Genomic DNA, 5877 nt, shown 5'->3' with positions numbered 1-5877 from the left:
ATAACTGTTGGAGAACACGTTCATGTCACCGTATGTTGACCAATCCTGAAAGTTATCCTTTTGCAGATAAAACCTTTTCACTTCTCCTTGAGTTCCACAACGCATAGTGACACTCTGTCCAATGGTCATTTCTTCCATAGGTTCCAGAGAGAGGACTGGTTTGGGGAAGCTGGGATCTGAGCAAAGAAATACAACAGACATTGAAGGCCCTTAAGAAGGAAGGTTTGCAGCCAAGATGGCATTGCTTCCAGACATGTTCAAATTCTGCCTTGGATTTCTTTAGGAAGATGGTGTTACGAAAAAGGAGCAATGCTGCTGAGTGCTCCAGATGGCTGGAAAGCCAAACAGGATGTTTATGTTATGGGACTGTACCGTGGGAACCAGGGACAGTCTATTATGTGCTCTGAGCACCGGATGTTAGCTCAGAGTGTCACATGACCCTGTACTGGAAGTACATGGGTGGAGTTATTCTCTCTCTGCAGCTGGGTATCAGAGAGTGCGGACATGTTGTTCTCTGCACTGAGGAAAGACAGAAATAAAGGCATGTAAATACATTTCTGTCTGTCTCTTTCCCCTCCCTGGGGATGGCAGGGAATGAGGGAGAAGGAGTGGCTGTGTTCTTCTCACGTTTGAAGAAGGATCGGCCGATAAAGACCTCGCCTTGTCTTGCCGGGAGTCGCTGACGGGGAGGTCAACATGGAATCAAGCCGGGCACCTGGAGAGTGGCCAAATTCCTCTGAAGATATGGCTTGATTCAACATATGGTAGCAGACGCTGCTGGTTATCTGATCCATGGGAATCAGCATGAGAGGTGAGAGGTTGATGGATCGTGTGCCATCCTCTGCACCAAGGAAAGAAGATAACGTCTGCAATTGCAACCAGAAGCTGAACGGCTGGACACCAAGAGGGGGTGTTTTCCAAGCAACGGAGCCCCAAAAAGGTATGCTGAATATCGGGCTAAAAGTGTGAATGCAGATTGATTTATTCTCTGGTTCACGAGAGAGCTGCGTTTGGAAAAACAAGCTCTGAAAGAAAGGTTTGCATACCAGAAATTCCTGTGGTAGATAAGGATTCCCGTCCCGGGGAAGGTTGCTAAGCAACGACAGTCAGGGCAGTGGAAAACTACTGACACCTGGGGCTGGCTCAGTCAGAGCTGGGAAAGCGAAAGTTGTTTTGACTTTCAGACAGCTGTGGAGATTGCCTGCCTGCCTGAGAGAGAGGCAGAAAAACAGCTCAAAAAGGAGCTTTTGGATTTTAACTAGCTCGAGTGGAGAGCTGGGACTTGAGTTCAGCATGGATGCCAAGAAGGGGGGAGTGCCCCTGAGTGCCGTGGTTCAGGATGAACACAGCCGGCATGCTGCACTGGAAGTAGAGGACAGGGGGAGGGAAGAACGGAGTTCTAATTTCCCCACTGATGAAGCTACTGGAGAGGATGCTGTAGCTTTGAACGTTGTACAGTGCTACAATTGTGGACAGGCTGGGCATCTTCAGCGGAACTGCAAGAAGCCACGTCAGCCAAAAGGAGCGAAGGGCCGCTCAGCAAAGCCTGAGGCGTCAGGCAAAGGTCACACCACGACTTCGGTGAAACCTGCAAAGGCTTTGATGGCGAAAGGAACCACGCCAGATGTTGGGAACGCGTTTATTATCGACACTGCAGCGACGGTTCATATGTCCCCACACAAAGAACTTTTTTCATCGTTTAAGAAGCAAAGCTTCGCTGTGGAACAAGCCAACGGTCAGAAGCTGGAGGCGACCGGGGTTGGATCTGTGTATCTTAAGAGTCTGAACTTGACAATACACAATGTTTACTTGGTTCCTGAACTGAAGTTCAATCTGCTGAGTGTTTCGCAGATTGCAAAGAAAGGACTGAGATTGTCCTACGATGATAAGAGCTGCGAGATCTTCAAAGATGGAGAGTTATATCTTTCTGCCAGACAGAAAGGTGGACTGTATTTGTTGGACTTTGAGCAAAGTGATTACATGGAATGTAATTCTGAGTCTAACTTGATTTCTCTTGCAGGTGTGACCAAAACGTGCGCCAAGAAGGTGGCCAGGGTCGACAGAGCGTTTCAGCAGGTGTATGCTGATGTGATTGGTCCTCTAGAACCATCTAGAGGCAATGCAAGATTTTATCTTGTGTGTGTGGATCATTTCTCTAACTTTGTCTGGGTTTATGTGTTAAAAAAGCCACAGGAAGCCTTAGAAAGGTTTCAGGAGTTTTGTGACAAAGTTAAAGATATGCATGATGCTAACATTGGTTGTCTATTCACAGATGAGAAGCAGATTTTTCTTTTACAGGATTTCCAGAGGTTCCTGCAGAAGAAGGGGATCAGACACAAGATTGCTGTTTCAGCGGAAGCGTGGAACAGGGGTGTCTGTGTACGGGTGAACAGAGAATTGCAAAAGGGGATGAATGCGCAATTGCTTAGTTCACATCTGCCACATGAGTTCTGGGCGGAGTCACTCATGTCGTTTTGTCATGCATGGGTGAGAAAGGTTTCGAAAGAGTTGGGAAGTTCTCCTTTTGAGAAACTGTTCCAGAGAAAACCTTCTGTTGCCCATTTCAAGGTTTTTGGGTCTCATGTGAGGACAGAAGCTCCAGGTGGAGTAAAGAATGCCAGAGGCATTTTTGTGGGTTATGAAAAGGGTCTCTACAGAGTAATTTTGTCTGAATCTGGTCAGGTGATTCTCACAAAATTTCTAGAGAGTGCTCCTGAAAAGGAGAGAGTGATAGTACACACATTTCCCACAGAGGACGATTCAGATGATGATGATGATTTCACAGAGTACAGTGGTACTGAGAGTGACAGTGATAGCTCAGAGAGCTCAGTTGTCACAGTCATTGAGAGGAAATCTCACACAATGGATAGACCTTCACAGGTGAAGGATGAGCCACTGTTTACTGTTGGAACTGGTTCTCCTAAGAGTCCTGAGACAGAACCAGTGAGCAGAGAGGATCAGCACCTCATACGCAGGTCTGAGAGAGTCACAAAGGGTGAACCACCCAAAAGGTACTCAGAAGAGTTTGCTAACTTAGCTGTTGCATGTGTTGCTGTTGTAAACAACCGAGGACAGGTTGGAGCAGTGTCTAAGTCAGAGACAAAGACACAACAGAGAGTTGCTAGCCAAGGTAATGCAGATGCACTCATTCCTTGGAAGCCAGACAACCAGAGAGGTACACTGGGGAAACCAGTGGCGGGTAGTTCCAAGGGTGGAACTGAAACAACAGGGGAGTGTTATGTGTATAACAACTGTTTGTTTTCTTCTCTGGATCACGCTATGCATGCCGCAACACGCATTGATTCTTTTGGGGGAGGTTGTTACGAAAAAGGAGCAATGCTGCTGAGTGCTCCAGATGGCTGGAAAGCCAAACAGGATGTTTATGTTATGGGACTGTACCGTGGGAACCAGGGACAGTCTATTATGTGCTCTGAGCACCGGATGTTAGCTCAGAGTGTCACATGACCCTGTACTGGAAGTACATGGGTGGAGTTATTCTCTCTCTGCAGCTGGGTATCAGAGAGTGCGGACATGTTGTTCTCTGCACTGAGGAAAGACAGAAATAAAGGCATGTAAATACATTTCTGTCTGTCTCTTTCCCCTCCCTGGGGATGGCAGGGAATGAGGGAGAAGGAGTGGCTGTGTTCTTCTCACGTTTGAAGAAGGATCGGCCGATAAAGACCTCGCCTTGTCTTGCCGGGAGTCGCTGACGGGGAGGTCAACATGGAATCAAGCCGGGCACCTGGAGAGTGGCCAAATTCCTCTGAAGATATGGCTTGATTCAACAGATGGATGGGATATAAATTGAAAGAAAGAATTAATAGTAATGAATAAATCCCAACATCTCGCTTTTTGGAAATTAAGTTTTGCCAGTATACCCTGTTTTCCTTCTACAGAAAATAGTTGCCTTGATCCCATTTGCAAACAAAACCCACAAGATGCAAACCAGTGGTGCACAGGTAACTCTAGCTTGCCTGAGATGATGATGATGATGATGAAGGAGAAGAAGAAGAAGAGGAGGAGGAGGAGGAGGAGGAGGAGGAGGAGGAGGAGGAGGAGAAAGAATTTCTCTAAATTTCATGGGGGTGCAATTAAGAACTCTTAGATTATACTCCTCTGAATGTTATTTGTGATTTAGCTCCCGTGTCCTTTAACCTTGCACTCAGTGCCTGTCCACCAATGAGGAAGGCTGAGGCAGCTGCCTTGGGCAGCGAAACCCCAAGAAGCAGCCCTCCCAGGGGCACCCTCCCACTGGCAGAGAAGTGGTGGTGATCTTGCAAGATCTCACCAAAATCTTGCAAGATCTGTGCGCTCTGTGACTTCTTGCAAAAGCTCTCAAGACCTCGATGGAACCCGCTATCATCATTGCTGTTTCACAGACCTGGCCACACAACCCAGGGAAGGGAGGCTTCAGGGTAGCTTTGGCAAGAGAGTGCCACCTTTCCATTTTGCCTCAGGTGGTGAAACGAGATAGGCTGCCTCTACCTGTGTTAGTGGGTGAGACATCACTCATCTGAACACTATTCATGGCGAAGCTCCCATGTCCTTCAATCTTGAATTAATGGGATTGGTTGTGCTCAGCTACACAGGATCATCATTATTGGAGCAGGAGCGGGGTTGATGCACTTTTGCAAGAAGAAGAAGAGGAAGAGGAGGAGTTTGGACTTGATATCCCGCCTTTCTCTCCCCTTAAGGAGTCTCAAAGTGGCTAACAATCTCCTATCCCTTCCTCCCCCACAACAAACACTCTGTGAAGTGAGTGAGGCTGAGAGACTTCAGAGAAGTGTGACTGGCCCAAGGTCACCCAGCAGCTGCATGTGGAGGAGCGGAGAGGTGAACCCGGTTCACCACATTACGAGTCCACTGCTCTTAACCACTACATCACACTGGCTCTCCACAATTTGAGATGTTTTAATGGCACAGTAACACCTGAACCTAATCCTATGTGATCCATTGTCCCCCTTGTGCAACTCATCAAAGCAGGGTCAGGAACTAGTGAACGGCCTCAGGATGCTCTTCTGGGATGCTGACCAGAGTCTCTTACCTCTTATCAGCAGCTCCAATGGATCTGTGACTTGCCTGATCCCAGCAAAATTGTACAAGCATTTGTAGATCCCACCATCCGTTCTGGTCATAATAATGATGTGGAAAATAACGTGTTGTCCAAAATGATCTCTGGAGAAGCCTATGACCCTTCCATCCTTCTCCAAAGAGACATATGTTACCAAATGACGTGTGATGCATGTGATGTTGACATTGTCTCCAACTGAGGCTGCCAACATAGAATACCCAGACCTGTAGGAATCAGGATGGATCACAGTAGATTAACAAGGAAACAAAAAGAAAATCATGTGTAGACAAGTGGGGAAAGACACTGCAGGAGATATCAAAGCTGAAACCATTTAACATCATAAATGGCCAAACAGTTGTTTCAGAATATCTGTATTTCTATTTAGGTTTTTAAAAATGAAAAATATGTTTCATGCTATTTGTTTAATTTTGACACATGCCCTGGCTGTTCCCCTCAAGAGCTTTTGACAGCCTCTATCTGGCTCCCAGAAAGTCTTATAATCATCACCCCTCTTACAGCAAACTCAAGTGGTGAGTGCTGACAGAAACGGAGCTAAAATGGGGACAATGAGAAACAAATGGTATATATCAGCACATTAGAGGAACCCCTGGGGTTTGGAGATGTATAACTTTAAAACCTTGGTGGGAGAGTCCCCTGGAGACTGAGCATATTCAAAAAGAATGAGGGTAAATGGATGAGGGTAAATGGTGTATTCTAGAATAAGGTATGGCTGACAAGTAGAAGCAATCATTGTATACAGCTGTTCATCCTGACTTTTGACCCCTGAGATATATATATTTTAGGAC

The sequence above is a fragment of the Podarcis filfolensis genome (genome assembly GCF_964270895.1).
Source record: "Podarcis filfolensis genome assembly, chromosome: 13".
In the NCBI taxonomy this organism is placed as follows: domain Eukaryota; kingdom Metazoa; phylum Chordata; class Lepidosauria; order Squamata; family Lacertidae; genus Podarcis; species Podarcis filfolensis.
Note: the sequence above shows the minus strand (reverse complement) of the source record.